The 22,769-nt window shown below is 38.4% G+C and overlaps 1 protein-coding gene across 4 annotated transcripts in view; it reads right to left on the bottom strand.

The window, feature by feature from the left end:
• The window catches only part of LOC107042887 (FH1/FH2 domain-containing protein 3), a 54,297-nt gene that overhangs the window by 22,402 nt on the left and 9,126 nt on the right, over positions 1-22,769 (bottom strand). For 2 of the 4 annotated variants that reach the window (XM_015264119.1, XM_015264120.1), the window contains exons 2-4: positions 8,416-8,474; positions 3,688-3,755; positions 1,931-2,036 (exon numbers count right to left, since the gene is read on the bottom strand). The gene's annotated coding sequence lies outside the window, so the exon portion shown is untranslated. Of the gene's footprint in view, positions 1-1,930; positions 2,037-3,687; positions 3,756-8,415; positions 8,475-22,769 lie in introns of those variants that run through there. The other 2 variants (XM_015264118.1, XM_029126453.1) reach the window with 1 other exon arrangement.

The following is a 22,769-nucleotide window of genomic DNA, read 5'->3' on the forward strand; positions in this document are numbered from 1 at the left end:
CCGAGCCATTTGTTATCCGTCTCACTTTAATTCAACCCCTTTAACACGTATCTCCAACTCACTTGCTTCTTCCCATACAGTACATAAAAAATTCTTTATTCCTTTTTTCCAATGTTTTTTCTTTCGTCGTTTTCATTCGTTTGCCTTTTGCTTTCTCATCTGTTTCAAGCATTCACATATAACCAACAGTTGAGATTTATGAAGGGTGAAAAAGCCTGAAGCCAATGCTTCATTTCTCATATTCTCATGAATTTTTTTAATGAAAAAAAGTGTAACAAACTGATTGCCCACTTTCTTCTACTCTATTATGCATTTCTTTCATCACTTCATTGTTTCAATTAGTTTTTGTTGGAAACAATGGGATAATTTCGATGATTCCATTTGAATTCGTCTCTCTGGAGGGGAAGAATAAGAGCGCCGAATTGTTACTAGGGACAAAGACCACTGTACGAAATCACTTTTTAATCGACTGGAATTTGATATTCAATCATTTTCCATCTCGATGTGATTATTATAACGCATATGAATCATAAAGAGTAATTAAGCAAATCTATTCATAATAAAACTCGCTCACCATTTTTTATCCCCCATTCTCTCGATAATGATACTCTCCCTCGAAAAAAAACATGTTTTTTTTTCATTATCATAATTTGTTCCCTCAGACTCGAAATGATAAAAGAAAGTGAAGACGCGCATTTCCGTGATGCGCAGCCATTACTACAGTTTTCATCACAATAACTTGAAGGGGATGAGGGGGGGAGAAGTTATTGTGAACAAAAGAAACGGACTAATCCGTAGGAATTAATCGGCCAGAAAGGTGGTATTGTTGAGCCAGAAAGGGGATAATGAGAATTATTACTTCAGTATGCTGCGAGAAAAATGGATTCTTCTTGATAAATGTATTTCATGAGAAAAGGGTTAATGTACCGCGGAAAAATTCAAATCTAAAGTTCATTGAGTTGCACTGATTGTGAGTGGTTTTTCTATTGAGTGCATTCACTCGACTAATTTGATTTGAAATAGATGTTCAATTACTATGCTCTATCGTTTCGAATCATTGACCAGTATAATCATTAAACCGCGCGTTTATCATTACACAATCATACACACAGTCATTACGTAAAAGCCAATTAATCCCCGTGGACTGTAGCTAGTGTAGGCAAATTGAAATCAAAACCACTCGAGATTGTGTCATCCGTATTGTAATTTCTGACGGTTAAAGGCCTCTTTAATATTGCAATCATCCACTCAAATTTGGCATTTAATTGGGCGATGGCTCTGTGTGAAATTTCATCCCATTATAGCCATGCCACAGTCTGAATTTACTATTTGATTAGGAATTATTTTACAGATGTATTTATAATTAAGTCTAATTGCATCAAAATCCAAGCTCTGATTATTATTGCTTGCTAATGCATTACGTATCAGTAAATCAGACGTTTTAGCTTATCTGCTCGTGGGGCTTAGTGCGAACGTACTATGTGTCACTGTCAGCAGTCAGAATCGATGGAAACTTAATCACGTGAGACTTCATTAGAACAAGGTGATGTGACATCGATAACGAGGAATTGAACCAAACTGAGCCGTTTGGGATCATTATCGTATATGATCGTTGATACCGAAGATTTCCGCATGTTAACGAGACATCAATATGACCGAGCGTAACCAGTAAATTTTCAAATACAATGGAGATTGATTAGAATGAATAAATTATTCAATTTCAATTGAAACAATCAAGTCCACTGGAAAATATTATTCGAGCTTCAATTATCAATCATTTTGATGAATTGAATATTCAGTAAATGATCGTACCATTGAGAAAATTGATACACCCTGATGGATGAAAAGCCTATTCAATAAGTATTGTTTAATGTTTCCTTCTCCCTTTTATCATCGTCTATCTAAATTACACGACAACATAAGTACTCACCTCTCAGTATATAATTCTGATAATTCTGGTCCGCCTCGTTGCCGACCTTGATGAGACATGCCAGTCCGTCATTCTGCACAAACTCATGAACCAGATCCTTGTCCTCCTGCAATAGTACGTATACATGTATCTCCTCAACCATCCGACATTTTTTATTATTAAAAAGACGGAAAATAAAAGGAACATCCGAAGATAATGAAGCAAAAGATGGTGGATGAAGTATGAAATGTAAATGGTGAAAAATTCTAATTTCAAGAATAATAGGGTTGACATTTATATGACAAGTGATATATTTCAAGAATGAATTAAGAGGGGGAATGTCTCTTAAAAATTTTTAATGTAGAGCCTCTTTTCATGACACTGTATTAATTTGAGGGATGAAAATGTCGGATGAAAAGTGGAAGGAGTGTTCGGAATGGCTAGTTGCATGAGGGAAAGTTTAAGTCCGGCCATTCAATTTGTCTGTCCGTTTCCGAGTGTCTAATCCCACCCCTCTCATCCCTTTAGAGGATAGCAGAAACGAATGGGAATTAGTTATATCGTGGAGACGGAAAGTAACAGGACATAATGGAAAATCCACCAAGTTTGATTAAACTCCTGACTCTATCTCTGTTTCATCCATGACCGAAGAGCCTTCTCTACAAGCATTTCCAATGGCCAACTCCTGTTCTTCATCCCCTCTTCATTCCTCATTTACCTAGGACACCTCTTTCTCCATCGCTCTGTTGATTCCATTTCATCGATTTTATCCCAACGAATTCGCACTCGTCAGCCATCCCTCTCGTCTCCTCATCTTTATTGCTTATACACTTCCTTCGTTATCGAAACCCCACCGGGAATTTTCAAACTAGAGGAGGAAGCGGAGAAATGAGAGACGATGGACAGAGTGATGTGTCGAATCCGTGAAAACTTGATTAAACCGTGGATTAAGGCGGAAGATTAAATGTTAACACTGGGATTTATATTGCATTATGTGAAATTACGGCGAATCGGGTTATCACGGTTTGATCAAATTCTGTAGGGAGAATGTTCACACAATGAATTGCATGAATTTATTCCCATGGATAAAATATTAATAGTATTTTTATTAAATAAAATACGATGAGCTGTTTTAATAATCATCAATTTTCTAATTAGTTAATGCTATCGAGGATTAAATCAATGCATTGAGATAACTTTTCCGTGCTTATACAAATAATTAGTTGATTTCCATGAATGTTTGATGTGCTACTTTACTCCTGGAAATCCAGGTATTAAAACATTGTAATAATTCAACCTGAATAAAAGCATTTGCTTCATGAATATAAAATTGCATATTCAATGTCTATCGATATTTGTATGCTTTACCCTCGTAATTTTTAATATGCTAAAGCTCTAAATGAATTTGAACACGTTTCATATTTATAAGAATGCTGTAAACCGTCACATGATGTTCATTCCCCTCGCCCATTTCTCCTGACCAATGTGAACTCTACGGATGCGACAGGAATTATAATTAGCCCACGTGAAAAGTAGAAAGAGGACAAAATGAGAATGAATAAAAACAAACTTATGACGTTATATGTGAGAGAAGATGCCGAAAAGAAAGCGACAGAACGGCTGCCGTCTCTCGCAAATATTTACTCAGGGCAAGCCATGGAGGAGCAAACGCAGGATGAGGATGTAAAGAGAGAAAGGTAGAGACCAAGTGGAGGAATGGAGAAGTAGGAAAAAGAAACGAGTTGAATTTTAAAAATAACCACCAGTGAAAAACTCACCTGAAAGATCTGCTTGAGGGAGAAGAGTGCCCGTCGCAGCTCTCGGCCCTCGCTGTTCAGCAATTTTTCTGCAACAGACAAGCAACACGCAACCATTTATTATAATAATACGCGCCACAATCAGGGAGATAGAGATGGGTGGAAGAAGGTAAAAATAATAAAAGTCTGTTTTATTGTTGATGCTGGATGAGGCAAGAGGGAACTTAGTCACATGGGAGTGCACACTTTCCTTCCACCCTGTTATGTCTTGTTTTCCCTTTTTTTCTATTAATTTTTTTTATCACTAGCTGTTGCGTGGGGTATGGGCACTCCCTATTACGTGAACGAGCTTACAGTGCGTTGTGACACGACATAATATAACTTTATATTAGACGTCTTTAGACTAACGGCCCATATAATTCTCCAACGGCAACAACAATTCGCCTGCAGACATGAAAAATAGGGGGCTTGGAAATATATTTCACTTATTTTTTGGTGCAGATGGGGTTGGACATGTAATTTATTCTCTCATGAGTTAACGAATCGCATTTTTCAAATTTATATTAGCAATAGTATATTTGTGAAAGAAAAATGAAAAGGGTCCATATTTTACGGTATGCGGAAAAAATAGCCGATGGGTGTAACACGTGTTGTGCGCAGTAGGCGACAAAATGATCGGTCATTTTCGGGGTAGGCGGAAAAAATGACCGAAAATGAACGGTCATTTTGTCGTTTACCACACACGACGCGTGTTACTACACATCGGCTATTTTTTCCTTCGGCTATTTTTTCATACATTCATATTTTGCCCCACCCTCTTCTATATTTCACCTAAAGAATAATTTCACTTTCGTTGGACTTTACTTTGTCTGATGTTAATTTCATGAAAAGGAAAAGCGTTAGACTGCCCTGTCTACGGTTAATTTGATATAAATTACCGGGACCGGATTAAGATTCTGCATATATATACACCACTCACTTACTCCTCATCTCAGTCTTCTCTCGCCTCACGGCAAATTCTTTTACTATCGAGATTGGAGCTAATTTTAGAATCGTGAGAGTTTAACTCGGCTACGGTACAGGGGGTGATTCTCTCTGATAGGGAACTGATGTGGAATTTATTAGAAGTGGAAAAAATTCATGTCAAGTGCAGTTATGATTATAGTTAAAGGAAATTGGAAAAATGGTGGAATGGATATGTCAGAGACACCCAGCAACAATCAAACTTCAATTCAATCGAATTATAAAATTTCATTTTACCGTCAGAAGATTAGAAATTAGTTGGTAAAGCAGGCTAATTAACTTTGCATTATAAATTGGAGTTTCAAATCGGAGTAAATATTGAAACAGCTGGCCTTTGTGGCTCATTCGTTTCCCCACCTAAATATAATTTCCAAATAATGGACGAAAACTTCATAATGCAATGAACTTTCCTCGATTCAAATAACTTTATGTCTTTCAAAAACAATTCCTCAGCCAGGGGAATATTGTGTTAAATTCGAAATTAATTAGATCTGAGATGAATTTTCCTGATGCTTACTCCCTACTTCTGGTCACGTACGAATTTCACCCATTTTCATCGTCCATTTTTTCAGGAATCTCATCAGCATAAAGTCTATGATGACAAAACAAGCCCAGTTTTTTTGTCGACCTGTTCTATGCATCAGAATTTTTTAACAAGACAAAAAAACAAACAGTGCGGTCAGGTATTACCGATAATAGAGTTTTATGCTGATTTTTTCACTCATTTTTTGCCGCGGCTGGCTGAGGATCGACTTTTTTTTATTTACCTCTCTCGATCTCCCCTCTCATTCGCTCCGAGTGCGAATGCGCACTACTAGATATTCCCTATTTTCTGCCTTTTTTTTTTACTATTACTCGTTAGAAACTTCAAAACCACGTTGCACACGACGATGGCTTCTCGAATGCAAACACTTGAAGATTTTTCAGCGTAATTATCCACTGAACCACCCTTGTTAGTACCAGACGAGCCTTTTTTTCAGACGAAAAAAGAATATATGATTTACGGCCATATGATTTTCAGCAAATTGGGATTCATTAATCAGTTAAGAGGGGACTAATTAATTAATTTAAAGTTGTCAAGTGGCACGGAGAACGGAGAGGGAAGCGGATGACGAGAATATTAATACTTTTTATCGGATAATTTCCGAGTTGGAGTTGGAAATGCCCAGTGTTTTTTACATTGATTTTGCTCATCAATTCATCAGCACAAATGCCCACTGATTCGTCCAGTCATTTCAACTTCAATTCTCGATGACGATAAAACTACCGAAACCACAGTGAATTCATTAGAATGAGAAATATTGCAAGTCCAGTGGCTTTCACTCATTCGTAAATGTCAGAAACACATGACCATGAATTCAGAGATGAGGTAATTGGCATTTTACAACTAACGTAAATTGAAGGAGGACCGCGGTAGGAAATGGAGGCATGGAGGTCTCTAAATTTCTCGAAATTAGAAAGTGCTCAAGTATTGTCTCACGATAAGCCCCAGAGAGAATCTATCAAATGCAAATTTGGGGACTTGCGAGCTTTTGAAAGAGTGATTTGTAAAAGGGCTGAGTTGAAATTAAACGGAGAAAATAATGTAATGGAGACACACAGTAGGTACCTGCATAATCGGATACTATCACGCAATCTCTGAATGTTAATACATTCCCGGAGTGGTGGGTTGCATATCTCAGAGTGACCGTAGAGGCAGAATATGCGTATGTTGGAGGGCAGCAACGAAAGGTAATTAGGAAGACGCTGCAGGGGCCAGAAAAAATGAGGAAGGGGGAGCGAGCTTCTAAGAATGAGAGGGGCTTTGAAGCCCACCTACTCACCAAAATATAGGTAATTATCCAAACTAGCTGACACGTCATTAGCCTGGAGTAATTGATTCCAATTTGCTCGGGAGAATTGAATTTTTTTGTGATGAATTTATGGGAAGTACAATTTGCTGAAAATTTGTGTAAAGGTCAACATCAAGAATGTCTGGTCAGAGCGAAACTTTCCGATTATTCAGAGGATTTACACTGGCCATCGGTCCTTAATACCGTAATTTTTCAAGCATACACAGCAGTGTAAAGTCTTGCGGAGGACACACAGGACGGCGTTAATTCGGTTCTCATGATCGACGCGCTAGTGTCACGTACCTGGAATATTTACATTAATTAAACAGTGAGCGGGTGCGAGGGCTACCGAGGACATTGAGGACGTTGAAATTACGAGGAAAATTCGTTGGGATTCAGTGACAATGAAACGAATTGTCATGGAAATTCCCCAACTACGAGACACAGTGAGGAAAATAGCGAAAAATACAATCATCTATTTGGAGTTTTTCTGTCATTTTTTTTTCGTGAAATTAATATTTTCAAATTTTCTCAGATGACATATTACTCAGGGAATGTATTACCCCTTCATCTGTTGAATTTCTTCTCTCGCTACATTGTGTGCCATAGCAGGAGACGAAATGGGTCGACCAGGGAACCGTTAAAATATGTAAAATGCATCTTCCCCTTTTCGGCCCTTACATTTCTCTTTTTTTTCCAGCTTCTTCTTCCTCCATCCTCCCCTTCCCTCCTCTTCTCTTCTTTTTTTTTTCACTCAAGTTCATTGAACGTGTTTCAAACAGGTGAATCGAATTTGCAACGAACAAGAATAATTTTCACCATGGAAAATGTAAAAATCCGTCCCCATTTTCCGGCTGAAATATCTAGGATGAACATCTGGGGAAATCTAGCGAGGCAAATGCAGTCGGGGAGACATTCTCTTATTTCGTAGTGGTTAACCTCCCATTGTGAGGGAATTAAATACCGGAGTAGTAGAATGTGTCTTGGGGATCTTTTTGAGCTTGTACTTCCCTCATTCTTCCCACCGAGAAATGGAGAATGTGTGTCATGATGTAAAAATAAAAAATGAAGAGGGATGTATTATTGCAGATGGGAGTTTCATGTTCATCGGTGGATCAAATGATACAAACTTTTATGATTCCATTAGAATTAATGGCTACATTGACAGAGAGACCATCATTCCCTTCATGCAGAACGAAATAAACATAAAATTTCACACATTCAAGGGCAGTAAAAGAAATTTCGATTACATTTTGACCTTGAGATAGTTAAGCTCGAGGTGATGGCAAGGTGTTTGTGGAAAATACCGAGAGCGGTTTATCTGAACCAATCCCGGCGCGTCGTGCACACGTACCGTTACGCTCGAGTGATCCTCATGCCGCAACTGCTTAATCGAGCAATCTCCCCCCCTTGGTTTTCTCTCTATCCCTTTTAGACGGTACAACCGACTGAGGAGGCCCATTTCTAAGGTACAACCAAAGTGAGATAGAAGAAAAATTTAAACTCGCGTGAACTGCTGTAATCGAGGATGCTCGAACAAACGTTTTCTCGTTTGTTCCATTATACCAAGAAATTTAATACCACCGTTAAAGACATTCATGATTATTTTTCAATCCAACTGATAAATATAATATATATTTTCAATAAAGAAAAAGTACATTTCAACTAGTTTTCCCACTAATTTGAGGAAATTTCTGGATCGATTCCCCACCGTTGAGTGCTTCAATTTTAATCAAAGTTTTATCTCGACAGAAGAATTTTTCATTTCAATGGGATGAGTTCTTCGATATTCACTCTACGATAATCCACTCATTCCTTTTCTCCATGTTTTGAAAATAATCGTAAAAGGTAAAAAAGTATAAATTGAATGCTCATTACAAATGAAAATACTCACCTATTATGGTGTGCACTCGTACAGAAAGCTGGGTGCGCAGAACGATGGAATTTTTCCGACTACAACAAAAAGAAAACAAAGGAGTCAATTAATTATAAGATGACAAGTCCTTTAGAATAAAAGAAAATGAAATGTGACTTAAAACCATATAGAATTCAGCTTTGTCACAGATGTGATTTTCTCTCGTATCGCATTAGCACTAGAGACTTGTGTCGTACTAATTACTAACATGAATAAATCATTATTTTGATTTGCTGCATAATTACTTGATTAATTGTAATGCAGTGGCGCTCTTCATGCCAGATAAGGAAAACAAAATGGTCGCGATTAATTGGGTTAGAGTGTCTCGATGGATGTTATTTTCACCTCTTTTTGTTCCTCTTCTTTTTTTTTCTGATTAAAATTACAGGTGGAAGGGAAATAAGGGGAGATTACTGGTGGCCTCGGCCGAGAGACTGAACTTCAAAACCCCTGCGAACCTTCCCACGCGATTCGCACTAACTCTTATTCCATGAGAAAACCACCATGACCAAAACAATGGATCGGAATGGAAAAAAAAAGATTTCATATACGTGGAGGGAGACAAAAAAAATAGAGCGATGAAGAAAAATAATACTTCGAGTCTGCGTGTTAATAATGTTTCCGCTCATAAATGAGGGACGAGTTGGGATTGTATGTTGACTTATACCACTAACTCCTGGTATTTGTGCCCTTTGAGGTATAAAGAGACTTGTGAACTCAACCCACATACCCAGAGAACTTGGATTTCATGCTTTTGAATTAATCATGGGGGATTTTAATGTGAATGAATGGAGAAGGTCACCTTATTATCAAATTTACAATAGTTTCTTCTCTTTTACGGTTTTGAAAAACGCTTCAATTTTAGTCAGATTGGCGAGAGATAATCTCCAAAAGGATCGGCAAGAGAAAAAATGCCGGAATGAATTAAGAGTTTCTTCGGCATGCGGCCAAGTTCAGTGTCGGCGGTCTCAGTCCACACAAACAGCCGGATAGATGTTGGAATGCCGATCCCTGTTTCCGGGAGTTAGCCGGTGAAGTATTTCTTGAATAATCTTTTTCACAAGTTTCACGTAAAATGATACTGACAATACTTATATATCTCAAGTTTCAAACGATAAAGCCAAGTGCAGCCGTAATGATTGATCTTTTCCCCCCGTCTAGTAGTTGGATTACTAGTGTCTGATAAAAATAATTCTCTCACGATGGTTTAGCGGTGAGGGAGAGGTGCGAATATCCGGTTGGATAATTTTTCTTTCTGTAATGCCGGTGTACGATGGCACTGCCGATAGAGGGCATTCTCAGAAGAAATTTGCGAGTGGTTTTGAAGAAAATGAGGGGAACAGGGGTATTATGGAATAGAATTATCCGAGCAATTTTTGAAAAACCCGAGGAAAATGTGAGGTGAGCGGAGGAAATTGACGCACAAAGTGATACTGCAGCCTGTGAAGCAGGCAATTATGCTGAAAGTAGAGAGAATGAATTTTACTAAATTTCGCAAGATAATTTTGCGCTTCAGAAAGAACTCTCATCGGCTGCAAAATATATGCACGAATGAAGGGTTTTTACACTGAATTTATGTAATGAAATTTGGATAGAATGGGGGGAGTGATGCATTAACGTCATCAGCTTTACTTCCATCATCTGCCAGTGGTGCACGGTATTTCATGCTGGATGTAACATCAGAGATAGCCAGTTAATATTACTTCGTATCCGACGAATCGGAGAATAAATAATTCGATATTGCAACAATGTTTTGTGGCACTCGTCCAAGACAAAAGGGAAGATGTTGGAGAATAAAATGTTGGGGGATGCGAAAAAAAAATTGAGAGTACGAACGAAATCAAAGGTGGATATCATTGTCTGTACGGTTCGATGAGCATTCGGAACACTAGTCTCAACAAGGGAGAAGCTTCGCGAACTGTGAAAGAAGATGCTACCGTAGATGGTCCTTTGATTTCTCTTCCTTTATTTTATTCTTCAATTTTTCTCAATCATCTGATTCCTTTTTCAATTTACTTTATTCTTTTCCTCCCGTACAGAATCTTTTTTTTTTTTAATTTACTATGGTTTCAGTATCAAATATCACAATGAAATGGCCAACACGTCGTTCTACGTCAGGTGGTACCCACCAATTTCTATAAATTTTTGGACTAACGAGGACTCCCGGTAAACTGAAACACACGCGGCTGCCGACAATAGCCCACACTCATAACTGTGTTAGTTTTTTCACTTTTATTTCATTCCTGTAATGTTTTTTTTTAATCAAAATTTGTATGATCAATTCTGTTTCTGCCCGAGGCCCGTCAAGGGACTGTGCACACGCTGCGTAAAAAATTATTTGGCTCACTGCGCGGATGGTACGTTATATTTCCCAGGATTAACGACGCCCGCGGGAGACACCGGTTCTATTCCCTCACTGGTGATTATCACCATGGGGTTGAAATCCGCATGCGGAAAATTTGTTACTTCGAGGGAATATCGAGAGAGAGAGAGAGACAGAAAGATACAGATAATGAATAAGAATCATTCAATTATTAACGCGGGTTAAATGAAAAAAATGTTGACTGTAAATAGTTCACCTCAGTGCAGCATTTTACAATTACACGAAATGAATTTATTTGCTTTTGTATCGCCCGCAAGTCTTGAATTCAACGAAATATTGTTTTGAACTGACACGGGAGTTTATACAGCATAATTGGGACGATCTCAAGTGGCTCAACAGTTGGAAACAGTAACTCTTTTATACTTGTTATAATCGTCAATATTAACTTACGACGCACGAAGAACAGAGGTCTGTGAATTGGAAATATTATTCTTGTATCGTAAATATTATTCTTATTCGTCAATGGCTCGAGCTCTTGCTGGTGAATTCATTGCAGCCTTCGGTCTTAGCGCAATTGCACACTGTTTAAAAAAATTAAATTTCACAGACAGTGGACTAGTAATTGAATGCGATATAGAGAGAACAAAATCATGAACTTTCAGACTTCACATGGATTTTTCAGCAGTGAAGAGATAAAATTCATCGAACAGAAGGAATGGACAATGAAAATATTAGCGTGCCAGATTATTTCATAGCGTAATAATTTCTCTTTCTTTTTTTGGCCCGATGTATGTGTGTTATTTTCAAATCTAAATGATAGGGGTCATGAGGTCCCAATAGCAAGCGCGAATGAATGTTCAATCTCGCCAAGAAACATTAATCACCATCAAGTAATAGCCTTCGTTGTGATGATCCCGAAAATTTCACTCGTAAAAAGTCAGTTTCATTTGTATGATGAGTCATCGAGGCAAAAATAAAGTTTAAATGTGTAGGGGGGTCCTACGCAATAATGATCTCCTTTCCACTGGGTGAGAAGTAACGAGTGGATGATTGCAATCGTTTGCGATTGCGTTGGGAGAGAAGTCCGGTTCCATATCAGTGATTCTTGGGTTGTGTGAGTATGGCCTCTGGTTTTGTGCTGCATTGCGCAAGAATCCACGATGCATTTAAGGTCAAGAGCACTTTCCACCCGCTAAGTCATAAATCATGAGGAAATTAACTGGCTTAATTGGTTTTGGTATTTGAATCTACCCGCGTAACATCAATTTGACGCGCCAACATCGATCTTCGTTTCGCTTATTTTCCAAATTCGAATTGTAGATCAAATGACTCTTCAGTGTTGAAAGGATTTTTTTTTTTCGGAAACAATCAACTCTTTTATTGATGGGTGAAAATCAATTGATTGGAGTCGATCTCACGGATGAAATAGGGAAAAAATTGTGATTGAAAAGCCTGTTTGTCATGGATATGCCATTCATTCTCCCCGGAAAATGGTTGAAATTCCTCTTACACTAATTTTCGAAATACTGTCTTAGTGCAATGCTCTACAGATTGTATGTCAAACGAAATTGCTGTGAAATAAACCAAACACTCTGATCGAAATGCTGATTTCAACTGAAAATTGATTAAAACCGTAATACATGAATGCTGATAAACCTTCATAATACGCTTTGGATGAGTATGAATATACGGAAACAAATATGTAATAAAGAGAATGTCCAAAACATCAGATTCACATTATAAAATTTCAACCTTCGTACATTGAATAATGATATTTTAATTGAAACATCACATTACGAATGTTGTTGAAACGTTGAAATAAATTCTGAATTTATTCTGCTATTTGATATTTTTATTTTCTCTTCAGATGCACGAATGATTCAGTGAACCCGCATATAAGGTAATATATAGAAAATCCATCTAGTCATGGTATACACAGCCATACAATTTTGTACAGAGTGAAAGTCAAGGATGTTCGGTTGTTAAGTTTATTCATTTCGTTCTTCAATTTTTTTTTTCTATCTCGTTAATCTTCTTCCAAACATAATCTCAGAATCAGAATTCATCAGAGAATTTCATTCAGACTGTAATTTGTCGTTAAATCCAGCGGAATGATTGAATTCCCCGATAGCTGAACGTAGTAGATCAGCTAATAGATAGGCGGCGAGCGTGTTTAGTTTGGCAACCATTGGCCACAGCCAGAGAGGAAGAGTGGAGAACCCAGAGGCACTGTACGACACAGTGGTCACACCGCTCTCATTCCAATTATTCAAATGCATCGATGCTGGGGTCCACCCACATTTTCCACCTGTTGCTTTTTCATCAAAGTGCCAAAAATTCATATCTTTCAACATTCTGTGGGCTATTGTTTTCTTTTCGAAACTTTAGTTTCTGAAATAAATTGTTTTTACAATATTTTCTGATTAATGCCGACATGATTTTACTACTTTACGTTATCTTGCCCCACTTTTGATGACTTTACGATCAATAATTACCGAAAGCACGGATGAACTATTAAATATGTAAACAGTATGGAGAATATACTATTTCCTAACGATGATAGAACCATTAAATTGATTTTATGGAGTTAATGAGGCACAGCTATAAGCTTGATCACTGTATACCTCTCATCCAGTGATTTTTTAGTGAAAATAAATTTATGTGCTTAACTGTTGTTCGATGGAGAGAAGGGAAATTCGGGATTCTGGGTGAAATAAGCAAGGAATTATGAATAATAATGCCGGGGAGAATGTTCTTACACCAAAAATAGGATTTCGGTATTTATTGACACATGTTAATGAGACAATTTCGATTCGCGGTCGTGTCACAGCGTAATTAACGTCACGAATAATCCCACTGTCGTGTTCATGCGGTACTTGTACTTTAATTTAGGGAGGAATATGCACGGTCATTTCGTCGTATTTCTGCGTCATTCTGGTTTACATTTTATCATTCATTAAATACTTTCACTGAGCAAAAAATTGGAAAATTAATGAAAACAAGAACTCCATCTATTGATTAGAAAAACTCCACTATTTTTCATTCTCAAATTCAATTAATTTAATTGTTCAATGCAATTTTATTTTTCATTTTAATATTTACCAAAAAGGCGGCATATTGAAGCACTATCATTTCCTCCACTTGCACAATGTGAAACTAATCACCACCAATGAATTTATAATTCAATTTTGGAATAATATCACTCAATGGAAATACGAAAAATATTTTCTGAAAGGTACGGAGCACTTGTGAGTTGTTGGGCCTAGGCACTGCCTCGACCGACTGGCTTGGGTCCCCGTTGCATTCTCCCCAAGCCACAATAGCGATGGAAAAAGGCGGGTGGGAGATCAAAACGAATGTGTAGATTGGACTCACGTGTGTACACGCTTCTACTACAAAACCGACGGGTAACTTCAAGTGAGGGCCCCCCCCCCCCTTTAAGTACACATTCTTCTCTTACACGCATATATAACTTCCAATGGCTGTCCCTGAACCTCTCTCGTGGTGACTCTGCGTGTCTTACGGTATTCAGAGGTACCTTCTAGGCGTTTTCATTTAGCTAACGGTCCACAATTAATCGCTAATTAAGACCAAAGAATTTTTTTTGCCAATTTTTTTCCTGTTGTTTTTTTTTTCCTCTAATTTGTCGACCTCAGACAATGGCGACCAAGAGGAAGAGGTCGTTGAGTGTGTGGATCATTGGACTTGTGTCTAATATTGTCTCAAATTTTATATTTAAATGTAATGGCTGGAGAGCATGAGAATTTTTGATGAGATTTTTTTTTGTTTGCTGAATAAAGATGTGAGTTTCACGATGTTTCCTTGATGCTTTTGTTCTCCTACAACTTTTTTTTTGGGTCGCGGAGAGGGCACCTGGCAACTTCCTGCATATACAAGGGTGGACCGTATAATGGAACTCGTTAATCTTTGGTTGTTGGACTGAGATACCAATCTCACCGGGGTTTCTGTTGCAGACTGATGATTCGGTACCTGCTTCTTTTATATCATACAAGGGAATCTTCAGGAGTAAAGATGAAATAACACTCATTGCTATCAAACTTTTGAATGAAAAAATGAGAAAGAGAAGAGTGATTGAATTTTAATAATCAAATGCACTTGATAAAACTCTGAAATTTCTTGAAATTACCGAGAATTGAGAGCCCCCAGAGTTCACAATCAGTAAAAAAAATTCAACTTCAGATTTAGGGATTGAGAGAACGACTTTGAAAATAAAAAAGGAAAGGAACATTGAAAGCGGAAAAAGAGCCGTCCATATCGGATATCCCAAAGTCTAACGATTATAAATGGCTCAGCGGAACTTTGTTACGTTCTTATCTTCATCCCTCTTTTGCTCACTTTTACGAGCTCATTTCATCGCAATTTCTCTCCCATTTTTTTGCACTTTTTGTTTCTTCAATCATAAGAACAAGAAATCCGATGAGAGCTTAACGAGGGTGAACCCTTCAGCAAACCGGCATTAGGGTGTACTCTGCTGGGAATTTTATCGGGGAGTCGACGACTTGATGATTTATTTTATTTTTTCCATTTTTCAGAGTAATTACGGAAAGATAAATGGAGGATACACAGGTGATGAGGAATGATGGTGTCTCTCATTCTTTATTTAACGCTTTCCCTCTGATAATTTAGAAAATTAATTTCTATTTTATTCAAAATTTTTCAAATAAAAATGGGGGAGTTGAATTCAAGTGTCAATGAAGCGCAGTATAAATCACGATGACAGCAGCCAATTATCGTCAATTGAAATAGCATAGGTGATGCATTTGTGGAAAAACGTGGGTACGTGTGTGTGCAAGTTAAATATTCATCGGTCATGCCTCCCCCTACCCACCTTCCGACTTCTTCACGCCAGAGCCACTACGTGCTTTGCCTTCTCGAGCCACACCGGGATATCCCCTAGAATGAGTATTGCGCATGAGTGTCATCCTCCTCACCTCTTTCTTCCTCTTCACACTCCCGTTTTCATTTTGTTTTTGTTTTTGTTTTTTTTTTGACACCCCCTAAGACTATTTTCGCCGCCGGATGTTGGAATAAAAAAAAGAAAAGTGGAAGATAAAAAAAATTTCAAACGCCGTGGCAAAAGTCGAGCAGTGACGACACGGTCATCCTCACTTCCGGTAACGTATGAACGAGCGCCTAATGCTCGACGCGTGTCAGGTGTCAAAAGACCAGTCTGGAGATACTCGCTCATGTGTCACGTTTCACCTTTGTACAATGAGAGAGAGAGAGAGAGAGATGAGATGAGATAGACGATATAAATGAAGGGCGCTTTTTTATTCTCAGATAAGGAGGCAACTCGAGAAGCGGAAATTGATACCGGGACTGTTTAAATTGATAGTGGGGGGAATTTAATTTCCCACTTACTGTTTGATAGTTGGATATTCTTGTGATAAATACAGAGAAAAAAATATTTTTCATTTCCAGGGACATGTCATTAATTTTTCAATGTGGAGATAACATCGAGGCATTTTATCAATCAAATTTGACGATAGAATCCTAAAAATGTAACTGAAAATCCAAACTCTTTGGACAAAGTAGATTCGATTGAACAACAAGTGGAGGAAAAAAAGCTGGCTTTGTCCACACTCGAGATTTTTTCCGAGTGCTCTTCACGAGTAGAGGAGTGAGATCAACTTGAAAAGTGAACTGCCACATCTTTTGTAGACAGAGTATAGACACAACTGAGATTAGTCGTATACCTTCACTCGAAATGTGCACGTATACCTTCCGTGAACCCCGAAATCTCTTCAACTTGGCAAATATTTGCACCGTTGAATTTCTCGTCTGTTAGCATCATCCATTGCCCCGAGATATGGCCAACTGTATAGAAAATCAACGATACTGGAATTCGTACGTATGAGCAGGAGCTGAAGAGGGAGAAAATGCCAATAAATCGGTTCATTTCACACTCAAAGTAGTGCACTGATAGAACGGATTAGTTATTATTAACGAATGGATTTTGGTCGGAGGTTAGGGTCTATTCGGTCCCACCAAATGTTCATTCGTTAATAGTTAACGAATGTATATTTGAGGAGCCTTGTTTGACTTGACTTTCGCCATTCAAGTGAACCATTCGTTAACTATTAACGAATATTCATTTGGTCATATTCAACTCTACCATTCGTTAATAGTTAACGAATCTCGTTTGGAATAAATGAATCATTCTATCAGTGTGACTATAATTTATTCGTTATTTTGTGAGAAGGTTTATGTCGAGTGACTAGGCAGTGGTCTGGCGAAAGTTTTGTTCGTGTCAGGCGCATTTGCAAGGAGGCATAAACCTCGATGCATAAAAACAATTTCATTCAATTACAAACAATGTTTTTCATCTTTTCCCCCATTTGTTGTAAAATCCACAGGAAAAACACGATGAATCCAAACACGATGAAAGAGAAAAAAAAATGTTCATAACGAAAAAATGAAATTGTGTGCAGGCAAAGGGCTTCAGGTTGTACAAGTGCAAAAGAATAAGGAAGCGAGTGGTGGGGGGAGGNGGGGGGGGGGGGGGGGGGGGGGGTACAAGCGTGCGAGCAAAGCGGGAAGTCGTAAAGCGACTTCGTTAAAGCGATTCGTGAGGTACGCTCGTTGGCGAGAGGGAGAAGAGGGAAGGGAGGGCGGGAGAGAATACAGCATTGGAAGTAAAATCCAAGCGCACTGACTAAAAGGGACTCGCGTGCGACTTGCCCCAGGCATACCAGCCGGTTACGAACGCCCGACACGATGTTGAGAATAAATGTTGAGAAGAGAATTATTGTTATTCTTAATAAAATGAAAAACAAAGGGAATAAGGAATGAGGGAAAAAATGAAGAAGAACAGGAAATAAATAAAAATGGCAAAATGTTTGATATTTTCTGAATGAAAAAGCAAATCAAGGCGGCAGGGAGCTTCTTTTTTGCTGATGCTGATCGCATTACGCCGTCGTATATGGGGAAGCCGGGCAGAGCTTGTCCTGCAAACTGTGTGTGTGTGTGTGTGTATGTGTTTCCTTTTTTTGTTTATCCTCGTATTTTACTTTTTTACCGGTATCGTATTTTTCCTGCCGCGTCATGGGAGCCATCAACAGCATATTGGTCGGTATGATCAAGAAATATGAGGTCCAGGGAGCATTTTTTTTAGTGTCACATTTTGCTCTGAAGTTTTCAACTCGCTGTGAGTTTGCACCTAGCGCCCAGTGTTTCAGTTTTTATCTTTTATTTTTCACTGCATCAGCTGCACTATTTGAAAATTATCCCCGAAATTTCTCATTCACACGAAATTTTGATATATTTTGTTATTGAAAAACACATTCCACCAACGATTTGAGGTTAAATTGAATTGAAAATTCAAATGTAACTTTTTGGATGTAAACATGATGACATGCATTATCATCCATTAAAACAATATCGAGTTTCCAAGCGGTTTTAGTCCCTTGGATCTATTGAATCAGCTGAAACATAAATCCAATGATTTTGACATGGAAACCCGGCGAATCTCCAACACAAAACTATTGAATAACCAACGAGGAGGGGAGGGGGGGGGGGAGCATGAAAAAAAAAGTGAATTCATTGGATTATTTGACAGTATCCACTGGATTGTATAATACCTGCAGAATCGACAGTAGTTCCGACCGCAGTGCGGAATAATATCACTGGCATGGCTCTGCTGTAGGCGGAGGCCAATCATGACGTCGCACAACAATTGAGTACACTCGTGTGTACGTTTGAAACAGGCAAGCCGATGTTGCCTCCACAGATAGTCGATTCTCGCGGATCGATTACCGGCTGAAATATATTCCAACCCCTGAACAGTGCAGGACACTTGACCTCCTTTCAATTTTAATCCTCGACACAATGCACTTTTATTTTGCACTTCCTTTCAGAAAAAAATAGAAAAAGAAATTCAACTCCGCGGGGATAATTGGCATTTTTCTAAGGTTTCTTCAATTTCTCTAATTTAAAGCCGTTGGAATAAAAACACGCATTCATAATCATGAACAAGCGAATTTTCTGATCAATGAAAATGGAGAAATAAATTTTCCATTGTGATTTTTTGATGCCTCACAGAAGCTTTTTGCTCTTCACCGAGAGGTAACCGGCAATCGACTGAATGACGGAAGCCGAGCCTCTGTTACTACCTTCGAGACTTGATTGCCGGTAAAGTTATTCAGGTGAGTGTCCCACTTGCCAGCACCAGCTACAGAAAACATTGGCCAAGAGTTATAAAAAAAATGGTCAATAATATATTTTTTCTTGATTTTGGTTAGGAGTGAGGAGGATGAAACATGAAAAAGGGCAAATTTTCAAGCGGTATTTTATCGTTTTTTAATGATTTGTAACTGTTGCCTTTGAATTTGTATCTTCCGGTGAGACTGCTGTGAGGAAAGTGAGGCGGCCTAATGGCAAGGATGAAAGAAGGGAGCCCAGAGACAAAGAGACTCGATTCGGAGCACCGTCCCGGATATAACCTTGCGTCACTTATTTCTTTGTCAAGATTAAGGATAAATGGATTTTTTGAATTTTCCCGTTGTTGATGGGAAATATTTTAATCGTCGCCAAGGGGGAAAGCCATTTCCTCCAGTTTCTACACAATTTTAAAGACATTTTAATAGGGAATATCCGAGTTTATTGAATGTTTTACATAACTGCGGTCGTGCAGGAGTCTGAACGTCTCATAATTCTCGCCAATTGCATTCCTGTGAAAAGCCTGAAAGATCAAATTTCTCACAAAGTCCGATGAGGAAGCAGAATAAATACCAAAAACGTCTGTCAACATACAGTCGGCTTTTTTTTTTGCAAAAGCCAAAAAAACAGGGAGTAAACGTGAGAAACTGAAATATCAACCGTGAAAGGTCTCTGAAAGCCACTCCTCGAATGGATCAGGACACGTGTGTGTATTCCATTCCGGCGTGGGTGCGTGTGGACGGGGCAAAATGAGAGGTAACAGCCGGGCAAAAGTCATGCTCGGCGCACGGAACTGAATCACACAGCACTGACCTAGCTCAGGTGTTGGCAAAAAGAAAATACAACGAAGAGAGAGGTAGAGAGAAGAGGGACAGAGTATCGTAATCAAGGCGAGAAGATGCTTTTCAGTTCGTGGGAAAATCACGTCTCCAGACAAAGAGGGAAATACAAAATATAAGGTCATTGACTTTTTGCTAAAATAAACCATAAAACTGTTCTCGCATTTTCATTCATTTCACCGTTAAAATTTTCAGTCTTGAACCATTGGTTGATGGTTATTTATCTCGAGATTATTCTAGAATACATTACGTCTTCACCATTGTTGTTATGCGCCTAGTGATGCTGTTTAGCCGTACCTCAAAATGGCCTTGAGGAAAATATCAAAACTGTTTCACGGATTATGCCAGCCTGAGATTTGTTTTTCGAAACCGTTATAAAATATTTAGCTCGTCGTGGCGGGTATTTCAGATGATTTCATCAAATGAGAAAGAAAATTGCAATGAAATTGATGGTGAGAGGAAATATGTTTTGAATTTTCTGCAACCTTCGAGTTGAATTTAACATGAAAATATCAAATGTACATATTTATACGTGCTAATGTATGTATGGGGCCTCCCTTTAACTTCACTATTTCGATATAGATAGGTGAGACAGAGAAGGGCAAGTGTGTTTACGGTGCTGCGTATCGTCCCCGGGGGTGTCACAAGGAGTGGATCCGTGACATCATTCGTAGTTCCCTCGAGGGACAAGCTCCGTAAGCTCTCTCGGACGATTTATGCGCTATCCGATAAACCATACAGAGTTTATACGTGCGTATATGATTATGTGGTACCAAGGCATTACGGGTGCTATAAAAATTACACACTAAAATGCTGTATCGAAATTATTTCTCCGAGATATTTTTAATCTTTTTTGCTCAACTCCGGTGAAATGATGATCCCATTAGCACCTTGAAATTTTCCATATTCTCCTGAGTAATTCCATTTTTCATGAAAACCCACTAAAAACCTCAAAGACTAATCTTGACAGAGTAATAAAAAAATAAATTATTTCTCTCTGTGCTTTCGTCTGTCTCCAGAATTCCGATTCACGAGTCTCTTTAATTCACTGAGTCGTTTCAAGTGAGATGAAACAAGAGAGGAAGAGGGAGAACAAGAGGTTTTCCCTCTCTGAGACTGGACCGAGAGCAAAGGGACAGATAAAGCAGAAATGGGTAACGTTCATGAAAGGCTAATGAAGACGTGTCGCTTGGTACGTGTTCCTGGAATCCGTTTCGTCCATGGATATATACGTAATGTTAAGGGGGAGAGGCCTCACTCTTCTCCTGATGCAACCGTCCGGGTTGACTCGGCTTAACGACCCAACGAGTACAGTCTCCGGGAGTCCTTTTGGTAAAGCTTAATTGCCGATTATCCCCCTCCGAGGAATCCTTGATATCGATCTTCTCCAACGGTTTTTTTTTTATAACTTTTCCTTTTTTCATCCTGCCTATAGTTTTTTTTTTTGCTTTATTTATCGTCTCTCAGTTTTTAGCTGTTGCGAGATCACCCTGGAGATCACGTTTTTTTTTCACCTTTTGTGGATTTATGAAAATGACTGTTTGGACGGGCAGCTTTATCGACGGAATCAGAAAACAATATTTCAGATCTTATCTTTTTTTCCAAAGCTTTGACTCCCCCGGGCTTTTATTTATTCTTATCCCCCTTTTTTCTGCCTTATTCCTCGTGACGATGGTATTAAGTAATATGGGACAAATGATGGATTAAAATTTCATTCCCCTTTATCAATTTTTTTACTCGTTTTTTCCTGTTTTCATTTTTTTTTTCACTTTCTCGTTTAGGTTACACTGTCACGACACACTATGGTCGTTGAAAATTGCTAGAATTATACCGTGTGAGTGTATTCAAGTTGCGTGATGTAAAAGAGCATGGAAAAAGGTAAATAAAGGAAAAAATCAACGACAAGAATGGTTCAGTGAGAACGAAATGGTGCGAATGAATTGTTGTCCCGTTGGAAAGTGAAATGACTGTCATTTTGCAACAATTGAAGTTGTTTTCACGACTCACTTGTTTTTCATTTTATTATCATGAAGGGGAAAAAGGCTTTTGTACTTTCCAATTTGAATTTGTGGGCAGTAGCCGAGATGTGGAGTCACGAAGGCATGAAATTAAAAGGCATTTGTATACCAAGAAGAGCGAAAAAAAAAAACTAGAGAAGGGACTTGTTTACGTGAATTTTGGCATTCAAAATCTGCCAAATTTTCGATTTTTTCAGGACAGAACAGGACAGTCTCATTGGGTGATTATTTACTTAGATTCATGAGGAAAAAATGTTATCGCACGGCAATATTTATTCACCCGTAAATAATGAAATCCAATAATTGACTCTACAAATATATTCGCATCCATCTCAATGCCTGGTTCTCTTTTATTTATTTCTTTTCTCTGCTTTTTTCAAACTCGAGGGAAATCAAATCCTACTAATTCCAGAAAATCATAAGACCAGCTATAAATCCGTTGAATTTTCCCCGGGAAAATCCGATTTATTTCTCTTTTATTCGCTGCAAATTAATGCTCTCACCGATACGGGTTCAATAACGACCTTTTTTCATATTTATTTTTCCCTCCTCTATTCATTTTTCCATAATTTTATTCTAGAATAGGAGAAGAAAAATCTCACGCAAGAGGTAAAATATTTTTCACAATTTTTTTCTCTCCTTTTCACTTAGAAATTGTGAAAAGATTTAATGGGATTTTTGCTGCATTCGGGTGGCAGACTTTCGAGTATGTGAAGGATCCAATAAACAGAGAACGAGTGAAAAACAGGGAATCGATTTCTCGCTATTTCCCACGTGGACTGCAACTAGAGTTGAATGTCTCTGGTATTTCGACACTCGGGCGATGTGTGGGATTTTCAGGGGTCTTCTCTCAATTTCAACCACTCCTCCTCTTTCTCCCCACCCTCCTACCACCAGCCATCCAATTAACTCCAGCAGCCCGCAGGGGAGTGCCAATTGTATCCAGGCTATATGAAGATACGATTGTCCCGACAA

The sequence above is a fragment of the Diachasma alloeum genome, unplaced genomic scaffold, assembly GCF_001412515.2.
Source record: "Diachasma alloeum isolate Michigan unplaced genomic scaffold, Dall2.0 Dall_scaffold_00534, whole genome shotgun sequence".
Taxonomy (NCBI): Eukaryota; Metazoa; Arthropoda; class Insecta; order Hymenoptera; family Braconidae; genus Diachasma; species Diachasma alloeum.